This window comes from Ictidomys tridecemlineatus, chromosome 11, assembly GCF_052094955.1.
Source record: "Ictidomys tridecemlineatus isolate mIctTri1 chromosome 11, mIctTri1.hap1, whole genome shotgun sequence".
Classification (NCBI taxonomy): domain Eukaryota; kingdom Metazoa; phylum Chordata; class Mammalia; order Rodentia; family Sciuridae; genus Ictidomys; species Ictidomys tridecemlineatus.
Window position 1 is genome coordinate 80139708 of NC_135487.1, and position 25923 is coordinate 80165630.

Sequence of the window (25923 nt, forward strand, 5' to 3'; positions counted from 1 at the left end):
TGTGTGCACATGATAAATGTCTGCAAAATAAAGATGGACTATTATTATTTTTTAACCCTCTAGTTCACCCCTATGAAGACTATGGTACTTGCTGCAATCAACAGTGTAGATATGAAATTACCATGAATAGTGGTAATGTTATTGACTGGTTTGATGTTAAGGCAATACTGACCCCATAGCATGAGTTAGAAAATATTCCCTATTGCCTCTATCCTCTAGAAGAGATTATAGAGAATTAATATAAGTTCTTCCTTAAAAGTTCAGTTGAATTCACCACAGATCCCCTCAGGTCCTAGTTGTCTCTCTTTTGAATGGATATTAATTATTCATTCAGTTTCTTTACTAGATATAGGTCTAATAATATTGTTTATTTATTTGTAGGTGAATTTTTGCTTTCAAAAAATTGGTTCACTGCAGGCAGGTTATCAAATTTGTAGCCACACAGTTCTTCAAAGTATTCTCTTATTGCCATTTTGATGTTTGTGGGCTCTGTAGTGGTGTGCAGTCTTTGAATTCTATTATTACTAATTTTGGTCCTCTCTTTTTTCTTATTAGAGGCTTATTAATTTTATTAATCTCTTCAAGAACTGGTTTTAGTTTTTCTGATTTTCTCTATTGATTTCCACTTTCCTGTCCCTGACATCTGCCATAATAATTGCTGATTTCTTCTCCTACTCCTTAAATTTTCTTTTTCTAATTTCCTATGGTATAAATGTAGATTATTAATTTTTTTCTTTTCTAATATATACATGCAATGCTATAAGTTTCCCTCTAGACACTGCTTTTACTATATCCCACAAATTTTGATAAGTTGTTTTTTATTTTCATTTAGTTTAAAATATTATCTAATTTCTTCTGAGAGTTCTTTTTTAACCTGTGTCTTACTTAGAGATGTGTTCTTTAATCTCCATTAAAGTATCTTGGGTTTTCCAGTTATGATTCTGTTACTGCTATCTAGTTTATTTCCATTGTGGTCTGATAGAAGATGCTCTATAATTTTTAGTTTTTTAAATTGTAATGTGTATTTTATAGCTAAGAATATGTTCTAATTTGGTAAATGTTCCATGTGTACTTGAAAAGAATGTGTATTCTGTTGTTGTTGGATAAAGTAGTCTGATGATGTCAAATTATATCCAGCTGATTGATGGTGAAGTTGAGTTTCAACTATGTTCTCACTGATTTTTTCCTGCTTAATCTGTCCATTTCCAATAGACAAGTGTCTCCAACTATGAAGGTGGATTTGTCTATTTCTCTCTGTAGTTCTACTGGTTTTTGCTCCACAGTTTGATGTTCTGTTGTTAGTTGCATACATATCAAGGATTGCTACAATCAATTCTTGGAGAATCGACTCCTTTCTTATGCAATGTCTTTTTCCGTATCTGATAACTTTCTTTGTCTTGATGTCTGGAAGGTCTGAAATTAATGCAGTTCTTTTGTTTTCTTTAGTATTAGCAAGGTATATTTTTTGTCTATTCATTTATTTTTAACCTAGGAGTGTTTTTACATTGAAAGTGGTTTCTAGTATGCAACACATAGCTAACATGCTATGCAACACAAAGCAACACTTGCTTTTTGATTCACTCTGCTAATCTCCATCTTTAAATTGGTGCATTTAAATCCTTGATGTTCAAAGTGATTAATGATAGAGCTGGTAAATGTCAACCATATGTGTTTCTGTTTTCTATTTCTTGTCCTTGTTCTTTGTGCTACTTTTGGCTTTTACTTTTTTTTCCCCTGCTTTTTGTGATTTTAACTGAGAATTTTATGATTTCATTTTCTTTACTTTCTTAACATGATCAACTGTGTTATTTTCTGTTTTGTTTATTTTCAGAGTTTCCCTAGAATTTGCAATATACATTTACAATTAATCCAAGTCCACTGTCAAATAATATTAAATCACTTCACGGGTATGGGTATTGTGAATTCTATATAATAACAAAATAATTCTAATTCTCCCTCCTGTCCATTATATTGTTGCTATTGTTTCCTTTATATATTGGCATATATATACATATACACAATATACACATACATATAATAAGCCCAATCAAATACATTGTTGTGATTATTTTGAACAAAATGTCATTATTCAAACAACTGAAAATAAGAAAATTAAAAGGTCTTATTTTACCTTCAGTTATTCTTCTTCTTTAATGCAAATTCTCTCAATATTTATCTGACAAAGTTTTTTTTCTCCACTTTTGAAAGATAATTTATGAAGAACTCGACACTGGTGGGGTTTTTTGTTGTTGTTCTCTCAATATAAGTTATTTTGTTCCACCCTCTTCTTACTTATATTTTTTAGAAGTTGGATGTAACTCATCATTGTTTCTCTACAGGTAGGGTGTTTTCCTTCTGGCTTCTTTTATGATTTCTTAATCTTTGATTTTTTTTATTTTTAAATTATATGCCTGTGTGTAGTTTCTTGAAGCATTTATTCTGCTTCATAGTCTCTGAGATTTCTGGGTCTGTGGTTTGGTATATAATATTAATTTTGCAAAAGTTTCAGTCACTATTGTTTCAAATAACTATTATCTTCCTTCCTTTCTCTTTCTGCTATTCCCAGTGTGCACATTTACACTGTAGTTGTCCCACAGTCCTTGGATAGTCTATTCTGTTTTGTTTTTAAATTGTTCTTTTTGCTTTTCTATTTTCAAAGTCTCTGTTGATATAGCCAAAATCTCAGACATTCTTTTCTCAATTGTGACCACATACTAATAAGCTCTTCAAGGCATTCTTCATGTCTGCTCTGAGTTTTCTTTTCTGTTTTTCCTTAAGATTGTCCCTCTTCTTATATTGACTATCTCTTCCTGAATGCTACTTTATCCAATAGAGTCCTTAGCATTAATCATAGTTGTTTTAAATTCCAGTCTGATAATTTCAACATTTTTGCCATGTCTGATATGTACTTTATTTCTTTAAATTGTATTTTTTTAACTGATAGCCAGACATGATGTACTGCATAAAAAGAACTTCTGTAAACAGACCTTTAGTAATGTGATGGTGAGGTGTGGGGAAGGAGAAGCAGTTTCAGTCCTGTGATGAGGTCTCATTTTCTTGGTGATCCCAGTCCCTGAACTGCAGGGGTTTCTGACTTTCTTTCTCTTAGCTCAGGTGAGACAGGATGACTAGACTGGTCTGGAGTTAGGTGTTTCCCTTCCCTCCACAGGGACAACTAGTATGGGCTGAAATTGGGCATTTCCTTCCCCCCATATACATTAGTCTCTGATAACAATCTCCAGCCAGTTAGATTCTGGTTGACTAGTTTCTCTTGTGGGCTGGTCTTTTAAGAACAGAGAGGCTGGATGCAGTGGTGCTCACCTGTAATCTCAGCAACTTGGGAGGCTAAGGCAGGAGGATTGCTAGTTTGGCACCTTAGTGAGGCCCTATCTCAAAATAAGATAAAAGGACTGGAGGTTGATGTGGCTCAGTGGTAAATTGCCCCTGGATTCAACCTCCAGAAAAAGAAGGAAAAGAAGAAGAAGAAAACAGTGCCATATTCAAGCTGTATTTTCCTTTTCATGGCATTTTCTATTATGTCACTTCCTTATTAAATGTATTTGTATTTATTGTCTTTCTCTCTCTCTGCAGTTGGGATAGAAGCACCACTAGAGTAAGAAAGCATGCTAATATGCAGCAGATGCCCTATAAATATGTCTTAAATGAATATCTGAATACTGACATACCATTTAAATGTCTTCCTGAGTAAGCTACCTGATCTATAAAATGGGAATAATTTGGTTAGTTGTACTTATTTCATAGAGATTGTTTTGAGAATTGCATTATATACAAATGACTTTTCAATGAAATTCAGTTATTATTTTTCTAACTAAGATAACTGTCATATTTAGGTTTGCCTTTTTCTACATTTTGAAATAACAGAATACTTTGGTTTAAACATCCATAGATAATATTTAAATATATGTCATTATAAAGAACAGAAAGAATCATTTTTAATCATCTTTTTATGTTCTATGTTCTTTTGTTTTAGTACTGGGACTTGAACCCAAGGGCACTTAACCACTGAGCCACATCCTCAGCCCTTTTTAATTTTTATTTTGACACAGGGTCTCACTAGGTAGCTTACAGCCTCACTATGTTGTTGAGGCTGCCTTTGAACCTGCAATCCTTCTGCCTCAGCCTCCTGAGCAGCTGGGATTACAAAATGCACCATGACACACGGTCATCTTTATATCTTCTATTGATTCTTCTGTAGTGTCACATTGTAAGCATATTATATTTGTAAATTAATGCAGTTTAAAATAGTGTCGATCTGCAGAAGAGAATTTTGTAGGTAGATGCATATTTTATAGATAATTTAAAGCTATTTTAGACTAAGTTAAACTGTGAGGAAATCCAATTAGATCTAAAACACACTTTTATTAAATTGTTTCTTTGTCTACAAAATTTTTAAGAATAATTACCCCAGATATTTGAGCCTCCCTGATATGGAAAGACCCATAGGGAGACACTATTGCAAAGAGATGTTGCTTTAAGAATAGAATACTAAGCTGGGACCCTTTGCAATGTTGGGCAAGGAAAGCACAAATAGTGGGGTTTAAATTAGGAGTTATTCCCTTTACCCGAGAAGAATAAAAGTCACACATTCTATACCACAAACCTAAAGCTTCTTTTCCCACTCAGGGTCTGTATGAGACAGGATTTCCACTGCTCCTGCACTTCTACAGGTACTTGTTCATTGCCTCTCTACCCATGAAATCATCTCCTTCAGCATCATATCTTCAGTGCCCATCCCAAGCTAGGCACAGAGAAGGAGCTGAGTAAAACCATGTGGATGACAAAAATCAATGATCCTTGCACTCCTCCTGAACAAATGAAACATCTTCACTTTTTTCTGCTCTCCTTCCTCTCTCTTCATCATCTCTGAGCTCCACCATAATTTCCCTCACCTCTATCAGACTTCCTGTACAAGGAGGTATTTCTGTTTTATAGACTCACTCTCACCTTCCATTTGAGTTGTTAATCCTGCTAACAATGGGGCCTTTGTTAAACAGCAATAGGAAGACAAATCAAAAAACAAACAAACAAACAAAAACCCTTCCTACCATAATTCTCTTTTCAGAGTAAAGATTAACAATACTAAGATAATAAAACCTATGTTTTATCATGTAGCAAATGCAATCCCAGCAATTCAGGAGGCTGAAGCAGAGGAAGGAAGTTGGGAGACCAGCCTCAGCAATTCAGCAAGACACTGTCTCAAAAAATAAAAAGGACTGGGGTTGTAACTTGGTGGTAGAGCAACCCTAGGTTTGATCCTCAATACCACTAAAAAAAAAAAAAAAAAAGAAAAAAAGAAAGAAAGAAAGAAAGAAAAAAAGGAATCAAGCAAACATAAAGATATCACCTACATGTTGTAATCATCTTAGGGTTTCATTTATTACAAATTTTGGTTCAAAATGTTTCTTGGCAAAGTGATTTACAATAGAAATAATGACAGGACCTTTATCAAAGTGATTGGAATCTTTCTGGTATAAACTTTTACAGCATAATGAATGTGTTGGCATTTGTTCCTTATTTGCATACTATAAAAATAAAACACAGTGTATAAGAAATCTCTGTTAAATTCACATTACCTGTTAAATCAAGATATTCGGAAAGCAATGTTATCTAATTAAAATAAAGAAATAGTATTCAATTCATAATTTTATGTGTATGTATATATTTCTGAAACATTACATATACACTAATATTTACTATACTTGTAAAAGTTATACACTTCATTAAACCTCCTGAGGGAAAATGATCCTCAAATTTATTTAGTCTAATTAATCATTTCACACAATTTTTCTAATATGATGTGTTGAACTATCACCAATGCATTTTCAGGTTTCATTAAAAAGGGACCCGAAAAGACCTTCTCAGAGTTTAAAACTTGATTCTTTTTCACAAGGATATATTGAGAGCCCAAAAATAAAAAAAGCACTTTGGTCTCTTAAACAATCCTTTTCTTACCATTCATACTTCCCAGCTTGATGCTGTTATACCCAGATGTTGACATCAATGCTATTTTTAAGGAACAATGAGGTATCTTTTGTAATCTTTTCTCTCCCTTCTCCCACATATAATTACATGATCTTTGCAACTTTCAAAACAAATACCAGAAAAGTAGCCTCTCAAAATGAAGTAATTGTATGGCTGGGATGTGTAGTTCTCTAAATTAAGAGTAAAATATGCATTTTTCCTACTATCTAAGATTTGCCAACTTGAAGATTTGCTTAAAAATAAATTTATAATTATGTATTTGTCTTAAGAATTATTGTGTAAAGGTAAACAAAATAAGAGTTGGAAAGGAATATAAGATGGAAATTAAATACTGTTTTGATAATTGTTATATATTTTCAAACATGATTATAAAACTATAGCACTATTTTTTAAAATTAATTGTAACAAGGTAAACACAATATTGAGAATAATAATTCTAATTTTATTTAAGAGGCAGATTCTAGTTCAGAACCTTTTGAATTATTTACAATCACCTCCAGTTGGTCTATCATTCACTGAAAGAGCAGAAAGGTGTCCTTTCCCTACCCACCCAAACAAGTCATCCTGGTAAAATACCATAAAGCCTATGATAAGGATTTAGTCTCAGATGCAGCCTATGTCCCCTCATGTCCCATAAATTCTTCTAATGCATTTTCACATGCATGATGGTGAATGCCTATTCAGTGAGCAGGTTTACCATATGCGTCATTTTTCAATGACCAAGAACAAAGGGCAGATGATCCCTGGCCTTGCACTGGGGGGAAAAAAAGTATAAAAGCAAAACAAAAACCTCTTACATTTTTACCAAACAAAAGAATGCATGCAGATTGTAAAGACTGAGTGGAAGCTTCTTCAGGCACCATGCTGTTCTTTCTTGAGACAAATGTTCAATGAGGGACAGAGAGGAAGAAAAGGAGATACAAATATAGCAGACCTTGTATGACCCAATTCATCGGCTTCCTAGTAAAGCACCATCACTACAGGATAGCACTAAATATTGTCTTCGTATGCTTTGAAAGTGATGGGGGATTTTTGCTGTTTATTTAGAGCAAATTTACAATATAGTAGGTAGGTACTGTCAAGAGATTCTTTTCCTTTTCTTTGCCCACTGGTGGTATTCTTAGTCATGGCTCTTAAATCAGATTAAGCAATTTCTTCTCCTCTTTTCTGGAAATATATTTTAATAACTTGAGCTATTATTTCTCATTAGATACTAGTCAGGCAGCCCAGAGAGACTGACTGCAATTGCTAAATGCATAACATATCCCAAATTATACATAAGTAATATATATATATATATACATATATATATATACTTTTCCCTCAACCAACTACCCCATTAACCCCACTCTCAAATAGCCACCAAGAAGTTCTAATTACTCAGCAAAAAGAAATAAAACAAAAACCAAAACAAAGAAGAACAAAACAAAACAAAAATACAAATTAAAATAAAGTTTGAAGGGAAAATATTACTATGAAAATTTAACCTTAAATATCTGTCCTAAGCTAATGCTTTTTTTTCAATTGTAATTTTTTATAATTAGTCTAGTTAGTTACCATCCTTGATTGATTAGATAAGTAATTCTGTTAAAAGATTCACTGTATCAAAATACATTAGTAGCAAAACAGTTGTAGATGCCCTTAAGCTCATTAGATGGGATATTATACCTATCTTAGACTTTGGTCTTAAAGAAATCCCAGTGAAATATTAATTCAAAGCAAATTAGTCACTACATTTCAAAATATTAAAGGACTTGTACAGGTTTGGCCTGCTGTTGGTTTCATGGTACCATTTTTTCGGATATGCATCAGAAAAGAATCAAAGTGGAAAATTAACTTGGCTTTTAAACTATCAGTACAAGATGCTCAACTGCTAAAAAATAACATAGCCTTAATAGAGTTCATTCTTGTCATATGGAATTACTCTGCTCCACTCCACTTCTTACTTACTTCTTACTTATTTGTGGAAGTGCTTATGTTTTCCATTGAACTGCCTGTAACTGTGAAATTTCAAGAGTCATGTCTAAGTGCAAATATTTTAGTTTGCAGCCTATGTCTTACTGAGCTTCCTAGCAGTAGCAGGACGTCCTTTGGCTGGCTTTGCTTTTAGTCTGGTTTGAAGAATCAGCTTCTTCTGATCTATTCATCCTAAATAATTTTGAAAGTGAATGTGTGTGTTTACCCTGTGACACTACTGCTTGGATAGGTATGGTTTTTATAAAATAATGACATTTTTACTAATAGTTAATTTTATGTTTGTACTATCTGTACAACTTTACACTTCTTTGTTGAGGAGGACTCTTTCTTATATATGCTTTGTTTTCCTATACATGGTATCTTATACATATTAGCTATACTCCTAAATAGTAGGTATGGCAATTATTCAATAGCACATGTCTTATTATCAAAAAGATGAAAGAAATGATAAGCAAGAGCAATTCAATAATCTGATGCATAAGAACCATTGATTTTCTGTTCTTATTTTGTCAGAATTTGGTATTAAACCACTTTTTTTTGTCAAGAAAAACAAGTCTCGCATAGGTTCCTTTACAAAGAGGGCAATCTAATTCCTTACAGCCCTGAAAAGACTTTACACTGTGTCATTCCATTTACCTACAAGTAATAAATTCACATGAGTGAGCTTTTCATTCATGCAATGTGGTGCAGAAACTTGTCTTGTCAATAGTTCACGTAGAGCAATAATTTAGGATAGGTGAAGAAAATGCATTCAGTGACTGCATGGGACAAATTCTTCCAGAATCAATGACTGAGGAAATGCTTTACTCTCCAATTTTCCTTTATCAATTATATATCAAATGTTTGGATTGCCCTCATTTGTAACTTTGAAAATGCTATTTTGTTTTGGCTCCAAGGTATACAGCAGCAACATTCCAACAGAAACAGGCCCTAGAACTCTTTGAAGCTCCTGACATATCACTTCTCTTGAAGCACTTCTGTGGTCGTCAGCAGCTGGCATTGCCCGTGGAAGAAAGCTTCACATTATATTTAGTGAGATAGAAAAAAAATTCTAACTGGAAATCATTAGGGATCCATGACCTATAAAGCTATTTGCAAACACAACAAAATTTTAAATAAATGGCAACATACGGCTTCACTCATAAGTGGGCTGACAGGATTAATCTATTCCCTCTGTAATACCCCAAACTCCAAGGTTCTCCTCAAGCCCCCATGAGTTCAGCTCTGGTTTTATCTCTAACCTAAAGGATTTCTTTTTAACCATTAGTTCTCAACATTCATTCTCAAATGTAATATTATATACACAAATATTAATTAATTTCATTTTTAAAATTTCTTTACTTGTAAATGGACACAATTTATTTTGTTTATTTACTTTTATGTGGTGCTGAGGATAGAGCCCATTGCCTCATACATGGTAGGCAAGCGCTCTACCACTTAGCTACAACCCCAACCCCATAATTAGTTTTCTAAGAAGTATATGGAAAGAGTGAAAGCAAGGTATAGTGACTACTGTCTCTTTTGTTTGCTTACTGTTTCACAACTGCTAAGAAACATGCTTTCCTAAATTCTACAAAAGAAGTGATATAATGTGGTGAAAGAGCTGGGGACCCCGGGTAAGTTTCATGACCTCTTAAGTAAGTTACTATAACTCTCTGAGTCTGTCCCCTCCTCATCTGTAACATGGTTTGGTGAGAGCTGTCTTACTGAAATGTTGAGTTTCTAAAGGATTTCTAATTATTTGTCTATTTGTATCTCTCTCTCTATTGTTACCTCTAAGCCTATCTCCATTATCTCCATTGCTACTTCTATATCTCTCTTTTTATGTGATCAACATAAAGTACTCAACAAATATTATTTAGTTCCTTTGCCTCTATAATTTTCTAAAGTTGTAGTGTATTTCTTGTATTCATATGCTAAATCAAATATGTAAATTTCAATTTCAACAAATAACATACTACAATATATACCTTTGGACAGCAGAATTGTTAGCTGAATGATTGAAGGAAATATAATAAATACATTTCTATTAGACAAAGTTACTCATAGTGAGTAGGATATTCTTTAAATAGACATATTGTATTGCCTGGAACACTTGAGTTTGATTTTATTTTACTATGTTGTTTTCACTTCAATTTTTTTTCAATATTGAAATACAAATATACTTCTTATTAAAAGCTACCTAGAACATCAAATCCCATGCAATAAGAGTGTTAACCATTGTATACCCTGTCATGTCTCTGAGAAGCAAAGGAATTATCTTGTTATCAATTTAATAATGGAACACTGAAGTAAATGATGCCATCCACTGACACCAGTAACACTGTCTCTCTGGGGAAATTCATGTCTGTGAGAACTGTCAATCTAGATGGATATGGACATATTAAACATACTCCCTTCAATCCATAAATCTACCCTTTCTTGGCTGCCTTAATAAAAAGATTCCTCATTCTGATAAAGACAAGCTATGGAGAATATCTTGACATTACTGATCCATAATCCATTTACTTTTTTTTAATCTGGAAAGGCTTAGTAAATAATTTAATAAATTTTCTCCTTTTTTTTTCCTTCAGCATAACTTACATGTAAAGATATTCCTGATGTTTTAATGAATGAAGTATTAATAACTGTATGGAGATATGGGAAGTGGCTATACTGTATGTATCTCTGCTGTCTGCTTTGGGAAGCTTTCTGTCAAACACAGTTGGTATTATTGTTTTTCATGCAAATTGCCTCTATTTCTAATTAGATGGATATAAAATGATTCCTTACATTAAAAGCATTCATTATTCCCAAGAGAAGTTATGACAAGAAAAGTATAAATTATAAATATTAATATATTAATCAAATATATAGCAATAGAAAATAATGAAAATCTTCCCAGGACAAAAAAATTCATTATACAACAAGAAGAAAGCAAGAAAAAATTCAGTTCCATTAGTAGTATAGTACATGTTAGTATCTTAGATTGCTTGATTGTTGGTGCAGATTAAATGGCTAAATTCTAGAAGGAATGACACTCACTCAAAGGACTGAAAAAAGAATAGTGTATTACCTTTGTATCACTGTGTCCAAAATACCTGACATAAAGAAATGGAAGAAAGATTTATTGTGACTTATGGTTTCAGAGGTTTCAGCTTTGGGCTTGAGATGAGGCAGAATAGCATGGCAGAAGGGTGTGGCAGAAGAAACCTGCTCAGTTTAAGGCAGCTAGGAAGCAGAGAAAGAGAGTAAGGGGCCCAGAACAAGAAATGCTCTTCCAGGACATGTCCCCAGTGATCTATATCCGCCAAGGAGGCCACAACTTGGGTTTCCACCACCTCCCAGTGTCCATTCAGCTATCAATGGATTAATCCACTGATGAGGTCAAAGTTTTCCTAATACATCCCTTACAAAAGCCCCACCTCTGAACATTGCTACATTGGGAGCTAAGCCTTCAACACATGAACTTTTGAGGGACATTCCAGATCCGAATCATAACAAAAACAGAAATAATAAAAGGAAACCAAAATTTTAAGGTAGATGTAGGGATTCTAAAAAAGGTTCTTGAAACTATCAATTGATTTTTAACTTTTATTCCCCTCAATCCCATCCCAGACAATGATATTTGTAAAGACAGGTCCACTTGTCATGAGATCATTAGCCTTCTTCTCATGCAAATGCTTTCTAGACTCCTCCAACTGGATATAATGAGCACCAACAAATCCATGAATTCAAAATCAAACTCATTATCCCCTTCCCACATCTTTGTCTCTTGTTGCATTTTAGCTTTAGTGAATAGACCCATCAAGTGCATAGTGACTCACAGTCATTCTTTAATAGTTTCTTCCCCTTATGCCAAGTAAGCCCTGGTCATGCTACCTGAATAGTCCCCATCTCTAACAATTTCAACTCCTGCTGCACTCTAAACACCATTCTTCTTCTTCTCCATTGCCCTATTTATAGGTCAGGTCCTCTTCCTAGAGATTTGTTATCTAATAGCTACATAAGATACATTATGGCTTTAGTTATACCAGAATATATAGTTATACAAGAATCCTGTGAAATAAGTGCAATATTCTCACTTTAAACGTATTTTTTTAAATTACAAGTAATTTTTATTAAAGATTATATAATAAAACAGGTTTAAAAATGCAATATGACAAAGTAAGGATCTATCTCTAATCCACCATCTGCCTCCAGAACCATTCTACAATTGTGAACACTGTTAATGTTTTTAATCTCTATTAAATATATTTTTATGCTCAAGGTAAGACCCTATCTCAAAATAAAAAATAAAAAGTGTTGGGGAGGTGGGTCAGTGAGTAAGCACTTGAACCCCTGTCATTACCAATCCACATACATATATTATGCAAATAAGATAATATTATATTGCAACTTAAAACTTTATTCCAAAATTTTCCTGGAAATTTGCAACTTGAACTTTATCCGAAAATTTGTCAAGTCATTTTCTATAGGAATAAATTTTTCCTGTTTTGTTATCATTAAAATATATAAAAATAAACATTTTCTACACATGCATTAGAGATTATATCTATTGAGTAAAAATCTTAATTGAGAGTTTTTGGGGTCCACATTTTTAGTGCTATGGTCAAACTTTTCTGTAGAAAGGGTACACAGATTTATATCCTCAGTAACAGATTCCTGGCAGGTAACAGACAGCACACTTAATTTTGGATTATTTGAGTAAAGATTAATAAGAGGACTGCTTAAAAGCTGTAGGTTCATGTAGGAAAACTGCAAGGAAAAGTGGAGGACTCTGCAGGAGATATGAAAAAGGAGGTGATAAAGAGTAAAATCCTGACAATCTCTCAGTCACTGATATCGGTTATAGGAAATATTTTTACATTATTATATAATGATATTAGAATAAGCACCAATATTCGAATGTGGTACCCACAGCCACTTCACAGTGATGCTGCATGGTGGCAGGCCCTTCCTTTTCAATCTCTCTGATATACTCTAAGCCCAATTAAAAGCTAGAGGGCAAGTGTCTTTTAGATACACACACTATGGAAGAGACAAGAGTGATCTGAGCAGCTCTCTGAAGATGTTGCGCACACCTTGCATTTTTCCAGAATAAAAACCAAAATGAATCTATGTATAAGATGCAACTTATGGATGTCTTATCCTGCTGTGTAGTTTTCTAACATATAATTCCTTGCTAATGGTTTTTGTTGTCTCCATTCTTGCTCTCCCTTCCATCAAGTTTCAGCAGGGCCCCTCAGGAATCTTCCCAAAGCAAGTGGGAGCATATATTCTTTCTGCATATGTGTAGTTCTCTATTTCTCAGGATTAAAATTGAAACTCCGAAGCAAGTATGAAGGGCCATCGCTAATTGGGCCCTATTGTCTAGGGTTATATCTCCAACCCTCATTCCCACTATGCTGCCATTTATATTTGTCACTCAAGTAATACTGAGCCATTTGTAGTTTCCATTTGCAAGATACTCCCTCATACTTACACAGACTGTGTGTCACTCTACCTCTGCCAGCTCCTCCTCTGGCTACATGGTAAAATTCTCATAATTTTTCAAGGTAATGCTCAAAAGCCCCCTCCTCAGGAAGTTCTTAAGCCATTGTGACAAGCAGGCACTTGGTACTCTCAATTCCTATGTGACATTGTGTATTTCTCACCTTCACATGGTAGTCTGGATCTGCTTGCTTGCTTCTCTCTCCCTTTAGATTGTGAGCAATGTGACGGAAGGCATTTATTGCTTGACCACTTTACTCATCTCTGGCTTCAACACCCAACATGGACTGATGTTTGATGACCTAAGGATCAGAGCTGGCATCTCTGCTGACATGTGTACTTGGTAAAGCCCCTTAATTTTTCCAAGTTTCTTGGTTGTGAAATGGATACAGCACTGTCTAGAATAACAATACTCAGGTCATTGTATTAGCTCCAGAATATTACGTAAGCCACCTAAGACCTTGTTTCCAAGAGTTAGAAAAGGATTGTTTACATAAAAACCCCCTAGACTTCCCCAAAGAAATGTGAAAACATTTTTGACATCATACTAGCACTCCTTAACAAATCAACTTTAAGATTTCTGAGCAAAGAACAGAAACAAGTGGTTGCCCAAATTCTGGGTGACTCAGAAACAGGGTTTTTGCTATTGTTGTTGTGTTTTCTTTTTGTTTTTTTATTTTGGGGGGTTAGTTATTGTTTATTGCCTAATCCACAGCAAACAAGAGTATCTATAAGAATGTACAGCAAGACAGTTGATAATAAATATTTGTTAGAAGAAAGTAGGTGCCTTGATTTGGGACACAAACTCTTTATCAATGTGGACCATGCTGTGGCCTGAGTAAGATCGAGGCCCCTCGCCTTGGTGCCAACAGGATATTATTGCAATTCTTTGGAAAGTTGGAAATACACATTTCAAAGAGCAAGGCAATTCTGAGGGTCTTAAAGACTATTATCTCCAGGGGAATTTTCTCCTTCTGCTTTGAAGATCCCATCCATGCCAATACCAGTAGGAAGAATGTTTCCAAGAACAGAAGGAGGAAGAACTGCTGACAGGTGATATCCTGAAACACTTAGAGTTTAAGAGTAGGATGGGTACAACTCCAGCCCCTCAGGACAAGAGAAAAAAGACAGAATAGGAGCACTGGGGTAGGAGTTAATCCTGTCTGCTGTGGCAGAGTAGAATATCCCTGAGATTGCTTTAATTCCTACACCTTGTGTTTCCTCTGGGAGAAAGAGATAGGGAATTATCCTAACCAATAATAATAAGTAGAATCATGAATAAACTTTAAAGAAAAAGAAAAGCCCAGACAGTCTCTTAGTCACTTATACTGAAGGTATAAAGTATTTTTATATTATTATAGTATATTATAAAATTATCACAAATATCAATATTTGAAAGTGAAATTGTTTACAGTCTAAAATGTGTACATTTCAAACAAAATAATACGTTTATTATTTAGTTTTATAATGAAAGAGAAGCACTTTCATAATTTGTTTAGCCCTTATAAAGGAACCATGGAAATAACTGAAGAAGGCTTCAGAGGACAAATGACTTTGAATTTGAGAGGGTGGGTCACATGTGCAGACTTCCTCTAATAACAGGTACACTGCTATCTAGAGACTGATAGGTTGACCTAGGAGAATACCATGACTACAGAAAAATGAAGGAGAAGTGAAGTATAGTAAATCTTATTGAAATTTACTTTTCTGATCTAAATTACAGATATCTTAATTCTTCCATGATGCTTTTGAATCACTGGCATTTTCCCAGTTTCTGCAGGTCTTAATAGAGACTCTAAGCATAGGACAGGATAGCATGTCTCTGTATTGAGCAATTAGTATGTGCTGGAATTCAAGTAGGTTTGGCATACATAGTATTCAAGTGATCAGATGTGATCACAGCAAACTTGAGGCTCAAAGCCTAGTGGAGGAGAGGAACATTCAAAAAACCTAACAAAGTGATGAATCACTACAAAATGTGATAAGTGCTACAAAAAATGTTGCTATAAAAAGTAAATGAGTGACTGCATGAAGAAAAAAAGAAATTAATGAATAAAGAGTTAATATAGCTCACTCTTTCAGGGAATGCCCCCACAGGGAAGTGATATGAGAGTGGATAAATGACAGATGAGTTGAAATTTGTTGGGTGAAGAATGACTCAGTTCCAAGTACAGGGAATATCATACATCAAGGTGTATGTAACATACCAAGTCAAAACTAGGTATGTTCAGATACATGTTAAAAAGCAAGCATTGCAGGGCTGGATAGGTAGCTCAGTTGGTAGAGTGTTTGCCTCACACGCATAAGGTCCTTGGTTCAATTCCAGTACCACCAAAAAAAAAAAAAAAGCAAGCATTGCTAAATAGTAATGACTGAGCATAGAATGGAATAAAATGCTGTCAGAGAATCTGCTTTAAAACGCTGATCCTAGGAAGAGAAACCATATTGTGATGATTTTCATAGGGATGCAGCAGATTCTCTCCAGCTCTCTCTTGCTATCCATATGCCCTCTTTCTTCAACTTGAAGACAGAGTTGAACAGCAGCAAATTTTTTTATTTTATTCAAGTCTACACATAAGCACACACCCTCAGGCTCATTTTCTGTTAGGCTCACAGTCTGACCAAGAGGAAGGAGGGATGTGATTATGGCTATGTGGGGTGGGTGGAAGGAAAGCAGCAACTTCTTTTGTTCCTTCACTTTCAGGCCTGATATTATCCTAAAGAAGAGAGCACAAAATGACACTGCATCCCTCCTGCTGGGAAGAGTGCAGAATTGGTCATGGGCAATTGTGAGCACTGAGCTGACATAGTACCCCATTGACCTGAACGAGTTAATGCATTGTCGAAAAGCTCTAATTTACAACTAGGAAGAATTTGGGCATTGAGAGGCAGATTGAATAGGTCCATTTTTATCCATTGTGAATTCAATGACAGGTCCAGTTTGCTCTGGCCTAAACTGACTCACCAAATCATGCATTCAGACAATTGAATCACCAACCCTTTGACATATTGTAGAATCTCTGCAATGTAACACAGCACTGTCACTTCAGGTTCCAGTTAATGTGCCCTTTACTTTCTAGTCTTCTTCTCTTTTTAGACATTTTGCACTGAAAAGCTCCTTTGACACTGATTTTAAAATAAGAAATTAATATTGTCGACTATCTTTCTGTTAGCCAGAGTGTACAAGTCTTACTGGATAAAGCCAGATATACAACCAAAAATACAGCCTGCCTCCTGGTTCCAGGATCTGCATGCCTTTAACACACCAATATATGTCACATCTATCTGTTTGCCATTTTGTATAAAATTTTCTGAGGCATATGATACTTCTTTGTAATTTTATCTATTGATGATGAGAGACAATTCCAACAAAACTGTTTTAGTCAGCTTTTTCACTGAAAAGACCTGATATGAACAACTTTAGAAGAAAAGTTTATTCAGGAGTTCACTGGTTCAGAGGTCTCAGCTCCATTCTTTTAGGCTTGATGTGAGGGAGAACATTATCAAAGAGTGTGGTGGAGGGGAGCAGCTCACATGATGATCAGAGAGCAGAAAGAGAGACTCCACTTATCAGATACAAAATACAAGCACAAAATATATGTACACCTTCTCCAGCCATACCCTACCTGCCTGCCTTCAACCTCTGCTCAGTTAATCGTGAAACTAATTCACTGATTGGGTTAAGGCTCCCCTCACCCAATCACTTCTCCCCTAATCCTTCTTGCATTGTCTCACCCATGAGCTTTTGGAGGACATGTAATCTCTAAATCATAACAAACTCAAAGCCAAAAATAATTTTACAGAAATTTCCAGACTGTTCATACATTTTTTAAATGAATAATTAATATTATTCAGACCAAAAGATATGTAGGAAAATGGTCCCTATGGTCAGGGTTGTTCAGAGTAGTTACATGGTGCAGTTCTACAAAATTTATGCAGGGGCTATGTTGCTGCTTGATGGAAGCAAGAAGACAATGTCTCTTTCATCACAAGAGTAGAAAAGGGATAGGAAGAAGACAGTTAGCAAAGGACCCAGATGCACTTTCAAGTAAGATGGAGAAACCTACTGGAATAAAAAGAGGCTCTTTTACTCCATAAGTTAAAGTATAACATCATAATTTTAGCAAGAAAAAAAAATGAAACTCAACATAAAACCATGTGTCTATTATTTACCTTGCAGATGCTAATGGCATACTATTATATGTAATAGTGTTGTTCTACATAACACTCATTACAGAGTATGAGCTCTGTAATTCTTAACAGGATCTTTCTCATCAGTTTCATAAGATCATTGTTAAGGAGCTTCCCCTTCTTCAAACACTCATATTTACAGATGAACTAGTGGGCATCCCTTGAGTATTATATTTTGGATTCTCATGCCCACAGTGAACAAAATAGTTCTAAATTCTATTTTATTGAGCCCTATATTTTTCTCTTGTTTTCCACAATGTACAATCCCAGGCAAACAAATGGCCCTAACCTGACCATTGCTAGCTGCTCGCATTGTCTTTATTGTAATATGTTCTGAATGTAAAGGCTTAACTAATTCAGATTTTCAAATGTTCAGATCTTTTACATTAAAATATATGAAGTTATGACAATAAAATTACATTAATTTCAGAAAATGAGTCTACCCTAGACATTTAATGACATACAATAGACTCTATTTTGGGTATTGCACTGTTAAAAAATTGACAAAAAAATGTGGAATGCATTCATTCACTTGAAATCCATAGATGATGAGTATTTTTACATCTGGTATAGATGATTAATTTTTAAAGTATAGATGATTAATTTTTAAATCAGCAGGGAAACTAGATATTATCAAAATTGTTAAATTCAAGCAAAACATTTGGTATAGGTCCCCCCACTCATGAAGATGATCTCTTTAATAAACTAATGATTTGCCTATTTGGAACCTTTCAGTAGAATATAATTAGGCAAATCAAGATATTTCAGTGTAACACAGAACTTCAAAAAAAGCAGAAATTACCAATAAAGATGACATCATGACATTATCCTATTAATTAACTATAAATTGGGAATACTTTGCTACTAAAACTATAAAAAATAGGAAAAAGGGGAAAGTTAGAAGCTTCAACTCTTCCTTTAATACTATTACCTTTTGAAAACTCCATTTTCCACTTAATGACACAGCTCTCTGTTGCTCCAAAGGAAAACGTAGGAGGGGTACCTTACTGCCTATGATTAGTAAGTATTCATAACAATCACAGTGCTACACTAGTAGTTAAACATCAATGTTGAGAAAAGCAAAACTAACATTTTCCAACAGACTTAATCCAATCATGAAATGTCTTCACCTAAATCCCTCAATTCCCTCTACATCGAATTGCAAAAAAGTTCTCATTTAAACCTTAACATCATTCATTCTTTCGATTACTCCCTTTTTCACAAGTTTCACTTCTCATTTGCATTTCAACTGCAAAATCTTATATATACTACACATATTGACTTTGTTTATCAAAAAATAACCTGCATCTTCTTAATTCTTTACAACTTTCATCAAATAATGTAGTAAAACAAACAAAAATGTTAACACTTCAGACCTGGGTGGTGCATGAAAAAGCATTTTTATAGTAATTTCAAAAGTTTTCATTATTATTCATTATAAAAGTACTAGTTGAAATTAGTGTTTATTAATTATAGGCTGGAGGAAGAGGCCTAAAAGACTAAGAATGGGTGGAGAGTTGGAGGGAAGGAGTTAAGAGACATGGGCTTGTCTAAAGTACTGGTGGTCTAGATAAAGAAGGTATGGATTCTTGGTGAGATAACAGGATCCCACCTTTCAAGACAGAAGTGCTATCATTCTGTGGAAAAATAAACGAGCAGCTGTTTCTGGGAAAAAGGTGGTGGCATAATGGCAAAATTAACCAAAGAATAAAAAGTTAAGACTTGGCTAACAAAGACCATAAATTTTGATTTTAAAGCTGGCTGGGATGATGATAGATGAAGATTAAAAGTAACATGCCAAAACCTTCATGACTATTTGGGGATGAGGGGGAAGAAGAGAAGGTATCAAGGAGCAAGGATCTACAGGACATTGGATAGGAAATGTGGTACATGGCTCAGAACATACAATGGTGATTCAATACCCAGAAGTGGCAGTGAGAGGCAAGAAGAATGTTGGATGCAACTACTGGTTTAAAAACAGAGAGGTGGATATGCAGGAGGACATGAGGAGGGGTAGGCAGGGAGAAACAGAAAAGTGTTCTCTAAGAGATCTGAAAAAATGTTCTTCAGTTTCAGTGCAAACAGATATTTTAGTGAAGGCAAAGAGGTAGATGCAAGGGTCTAGGAGAATATATAAATGATCAGGAAATACTAAGAATATGCAGGTTTCAGAGGGCAGAGTACATAAAAAAAAGGTGTTCTAGAAAAGGGCAAAATTAAGTTCTAAAGGGTGCTAACTGATCAAAGGAGATTAACTATCACCAGTGATACAAAACTCTTATGAGAAAATAAGGATAGGCACTAAATCAGTAGATGTTACTAATAATTTAGGGCAAATCAGAACTTTGTTCCATATGATGTTTCTGCAAATCCTATGGCATAGCAATTTAAGATTCACAGTTAGTAGAAGAAGGACTTGATCATTATGCAGCACACGTGTGAATTAACTTGTTTTGAGCCTGAACTATTTCTTAATCTTCATTAGGCCTTTAGAGAATATTCCTATCAACAGCTACTAAGTTGGGATAATATGACCCAAAGGAGAGACAAATAGGTAAGGATGTATCTTTTTTCTTTGTTTATTTTTGAAGTTAATTATTTATTTGATGGCATATCTATAAAAAGGTAAGCTTCCAGGGTGGGCACCTAGTGGGGGGCATGGAAGGAAACTTTAGATAGGGCAAAGGGGAGGAAGAAGAAGGGACGGGGCAGAGGGGTAGAAAAGATGGTGGAATGAGAGAGACATCATTACCCTAAGTATATGTATGAAGACATGAACGGTGTGACTTGACTTTCTGTATAACCAGAGACATGAAAAATTGTGCTCATATGTGTACTATGAATTGAAATGCCTTCTGCTGTCATAATAACAAATTAGAATTAAAGAAGGACGCTTCCAGATATTGAAAGTCAAATTGACCTTCTTGATTTCTTTGTCCTGATTATTAACTTAAATTCCAACGCAAATGGACTCCTATTTCTCCTTTGCCAAATGATTGACATTTTGGGGTACCCAAAAATCTATACCTTCAGTACATACAGGGAATACTACAAAACTCCTGTTTGTCTATTATATGAAATTACTAAGAAAACATAACCCCAATCCTCCACTCTACACTAGGTACCAAAATAATTTCACAGCTGATTTAAAACTCTTACCCTCATCTTCATGCCCCAAGTGAAATGTGACCTGTCTAGCCAGGAAACTAACAGAGCATTCTTTCCCTTCCTCTTTCTGCCTTGTGTTTCCCAGCTCCCAGCAGTGGTCTGTTCCCATAGTTAACCTCACAGAACAAGATAAAGCTTTTTTGTCCAATGAAGCAAGAAGAAAAAATTCTCTCCCTGAAAATGTACCTCTCTCTCAAAATTTTTTTTCCAGAAATAGATATTAATCCTGCTCCTTTGCCAACTCAGCCAACAGTCAAAGAACCTCAGAATATAAAAATTCTCAGCAATTTTCTATGTTGCTCCCATCAAACTATTTCATTACATATGACTAAAATGGAGCAGGAAATAGAAAATAGCATGTATTCACCTCTGGAATGATCTCATATATTTTCTGAGCACAAGATTCCACCGGCTTTTCTTATGTGCAATTCAAAGAGACCTAAAAAAAATGGCTAAGTATTTACGGTTCAATTAAAATGGAAAAGCTTTTTCTTCTACTAGTCAATATACACTGTAACAGTATCCTGAAAGTTATATATTATAAAGGTGATGTCTGAGCCTAGATGAAAGATCTACTCAATCAAATCATTGTTGGGGCAGTGATAACTTTGCCCAACCTCTTTGTTTTTAGATGAAATTATCATTTGCCAGAGTTCGTATGGTTGGAGACAGCTGTGAATGACTAGATCTCCCAGATCCTGGTACAGTATTTAACCTTTTATTTTCTTATATTCCACAATTTTCCCCTATACCTTCCTCACCCCCAACCCCCTACCCAATTAGTCTCATGAATCTATTAATCAGTTGCTTAAATCTAATTTTGGGAAGAAATGTAGTCATTCAAATTCTAAACATGAAAAAGAAAAAAGTCAATAAATACTTATTTCAGTGATCATAATGTGTCAGGCACTGTAAATAAATTGATAAGGTTGAAGCAGTACTGGTAAGAAAGTTTTGTTCACAGGAATGTTATGAGTGAGCTCATTATTTAGAAGTAATTAGTAGACAGCTATGATGAGGAAACCTGATCAACCAGGCAAGAAACAACTAAAGGAAATCAATAGCCAAAATCCATCTGCAGCTTTTAAAATGTTACTTATAACATCTCTTAAAGAAAAATAATTGATAATTTGAAAATGAACATGTTTAACATTCTGCAAGTTCTTACATTTTTAAAAATACGGTATAGAAGAATTTTTGTATTGGTTCTTGTGAATACCAGTAAAGATATCTTCTAAAAATGTGAATATGGTTTTGGTTACTGCAGTGTAAATTGGGATTGAGAAAATGGCTTTGGGGGCTTGTTGCTAATAAATTCTTATACACATAGGACATTACATTTTTTAAAGCATTTACAAAATTGAGTGAGGATTTCAACTGAGTCAAAATATTAGCTAAGGAAAATTTAAGAGTTTAAGTAGTAAAAATGGTGAGCATTTTTAAAGAAGATATTGAACAAATTTGGATTTGTAGAGTATTACAAATTTCAATACAAATTATTAGGTGTCCTTTCTAATTATATAGAGAATATGTTAAATATTCATTTCAAACTATTAATCAGTAGAACATGATATACAGCTTAGTAAATTTGAGCTAATAAAAATTATTAATAGTAGAAGACAATAAGACAGTGGTGTTATTATATGATTAGAAAGATCAATATAGCTTATTTTATTTTATAAAATTTTATTTTCTATTTTACCTAATCAACTTGTAAGCCCTTAAAAAAACTTAAGTTTAAAAAATAAAATGGCAATATCAAACTCATAAGGATTTTTTTTTGGAGAGTATGAGGGTATTAGAGATTGATCCCAGGGGAGCTCTCACACTGAGCTGTACCCCCAGTCCTTTTAATTATTTATTTCAAGACAGAGTCTCACTAAGTTGCCAAGAATAGTCTTAAACTTAGATCATTCTGCCTCAGACTCCTGAGTTGCTGAAATAACAGGCATGCCTTGAATGTTTCATAAATTATTAATGCATTTGTAAATATATTTTTATACAAGAAATTAATTTAGCATACATTTGCTTGTTTTAATCCTAGACAGAAAGAAATATCTATCACAGTGGCCTGTAATTTGTTTGTTTCTTTTCTTGTTTTTATTCCTGTATTTTTTATGGTCAGTAGTGATATTAGGTAGATATTATAACTGTGCTGTCTATAAGAGAGAGAGAAAACTACAGAGCTCAATTTCTGGCTTTGTCACTCTGGTGCTTTTATCTTACATATTGTAGATGAGTAGTAGACTGCTGGCCTAGCATGTGCAAGGCCCTGCATGGGTTTGATCCCCAGCTCTACAATAAATAAATAAATAAATAAGAAACAGCAACCATCAACTTATGAACTTGTGCTGATGATTAGTGATAAAGTATCACTCAACCTAGCAATTGGCACAAAAATGGCTAATTATTACTAATAAATTAAGTCATCATTAATTATGATAGGACTCATGCCCTTTGGAAAAATGTAATTCTAAACAACGTGCATTGATATTTAAGACTATTCACTTGTGTATGTTTTATTTAGTGGTAGGTAAGGGAAATTAGCAATAATCAAAACATATTTAGAGGAAAAAGTGTGATATAGAAAACAAATGTGTACAAACAGCACTAGTTGGCACAAGTCTGGGGTAAAGATCTCTAACCCTCAGTGTGTCCCACTAGTAAGCAAACGGATGTAGCTAAATGACCTTTGATAATTAATAACTCAAAGATTCTCTGGCATTTGATAACTTTATCCATAATAATTCATTTATGCTTTTTCATAGATAATGCTAAATGAAGGCAACTGTATTTTTCAACTATCATCAGATTTCTCTCTAAGATTAAAAGTCTTCTCCACTGATGAATGAGATTAATTCTGATATGAATCAAAAAAATCACAGGAGATGTATATGAGTTCCTTAGTTAGTACTATGAGAATAGAATAGTACCAGTAGAGAATTCCAGTGTAAGATTTAATATATCCTACATAAGCAATCACTGAAAGAGTGACAGATTTGGTAATCTGTTTCTCAGATTCAGTCAATAGAGTAAGGGACATGGATTTTTTTTTTAAAGACAGAGAGAGAGAGAGAGAGAGAGAGAGAGAGAGAGAGAGAGAGAGAGAGAGAGAGAGAGATTTTTTTTAATATTTATTTTTTAGTTTTCGGCAAACACAACATCTTTGTTTGTATGTGGTGCTGAGGATCGAACCCCGGCTGCAAGCATGCCAGGCGAGCGCGCTACCACTTGAGCCACATCCTCAGGCCAAGGGACATGGAATTTAAACAGAAGTAATAATTTTTAAAAAGCATTTTTATAGTTGCCTTAAAAATCCTTTCATATCACGTATCCTTTATATATATGCCTGATTTTTATGCACCATTAAAAATTTTAAGATATGCACTCTTCAACATGAAATTTAATAAAATGTAATAAAGTATAGGAAAAAGAAGCACCTTAGTTCTGCTAGACATGGGGCTTGGCTCTGGGAACACCTAAATGCCACTGTCATTAAAGAACAGAGGTCTACATACACAGCCACCAGACATGGTGATGTGAACACTGATACCTGTCATTATCCTTCTCCCAACATCTGGATTCCCTTATCAAAATTCTAGTTAACATCAATATATGTCTTGGTATTTGTGAAAACTACCCATATGTGGATAACTCCTTTGGAGAAATCAGAAAAAGTGGAGCCTAAGGGTGAAGAAAATAAAGGAAAAGAAATAGTAGCAGATCAGGTTTTAGAGTTTTTACTTGACAATCGTGGAAGAGACAGTATTAAAAAAGAACTTAGAAATGACATATATGACAATTAATTAACTAGTTTCCTATGAAATGTATTTGAGTTCCTAGTATGTAACAAGTACTATTCTAGGATGTCAAGATTCAGAGATAAATGAGAAAAAATAAATAAAAATGATCTCTCTTCCTATAAAATGCATGCCCTAAGGAAGGTGTAAGTTTTGTGAGAAAAGAGACCCTGTCAATATTATATTTAAAATAGTGTTTGACATGGTATATGTTTAACAAATATTGGTAGGATAAAATTAAAAATGGAAGAAATATTTATTTAGTAATGAGTTTCATTGAGGCACTAAAACCAAGTAATGAGACTGAGAATGACTAAGGTTAAGATAGAGACCCACTTTCAAAATGATGGCCAATGAAAGCCATGTGGAGATTGAAGTGATAATTTCTGTCCAAATCTTCCACTCAATTCCTTAGAAAATTCAATTACGGGAATATCACATTTGATATTGTTCCACAGATCTCAAAACAGTTTGACCATTTTTCTGTTTGATTTTAGTTTTCAGATTGGCTAATTTCTATTATTCTGTCTTCAACTTCACTGATTCTTTCTTCTGCTATGTTCCGTCTCCCTTACACCAAGTAAATTCTTTATTTCTCATGTAGCATTCTTCACTTCTCTTACTTCCATTTGGATATCTTTACAAACCTCTGGCAAATCCACATCTTTTCATGAATGTTTTCCATCTTTTCCACTAGATCATTTTTCACATTTATAATGAATATCTTAAGCCTCTACCTAATAATTTTAGTTCTCTGTCTCAATCTATTTTATAGAGAATTCTCAAGAAGACTCTTGTCCTTGCATTAGATTGTTTTCTCAGGTCTTGTAATTTTTTTCAATACATGGCCAGAGAGTTTAAGGAAAAGAACAAGAGACTTATAGAGATAATTATCGCCAGAATGGTACAGCATTTCTGTTATCAGGCTGCTTATCATATTTAGTTATGCCATGCCTGAATTTTATTGTGGCTTTAGTTGAGTTTAGTTCTCCTCAGTTATAAATGTTTTGAGGTTTGGATCAAAAATTTGACTTCTGCAGGACTTGGGACTTCCTAAAAGAGTCCAAAGTCTCTTTATTATTAGTAGTAGACCAGCCACAAATTTTCCAAACTAAAGGCTATCATTTGCTGCTATTACAGACCAGCTACTAGGTTTTTAGATTTCTGGAGAGATCTTTTTGCTCCCTAGTCCTGGCCTGGACATCTTTCTGCTGATCTTGTCTTCCTGGGGTCTTCCAAGAGCCAATGCAGTGAACAACTGGTGAAGATGTGGATAATTGGAAGGATTTCTCTCAATGCTCTGTCCCAGCCC

The 25923-nt window shown here is 34.3% G+C and overlaps 1 protein-coding gene and 1 long non-coding RNA gene across 2 annotated transcripts in view; one reads left to right on the plus strand and one right to left on the minus strand.

Moving 5' to 3' along the window:
* Positions 1 to 25923, minus strand: part of Dpyd (dihydropyrimidine dehydrogenase) — a 778600-nt gene that overhangs the window by 289004 nt on the left and 463673 nt on the right. The window lies entirely within an intron of this gene.
* On the plus strand, positions 8680 to 21987 carry LOC120890838 (uncharacterized). The gene is made up of 4 exons (XR_005735305.2): positions 8680 to 9596; positions 13665 to 13795; positions 20129 to 20197; positions 21443 to 21987. It is a non-coding gene; the product is annotated as an uncharacterized LOC120890838 (long non-coding RNA).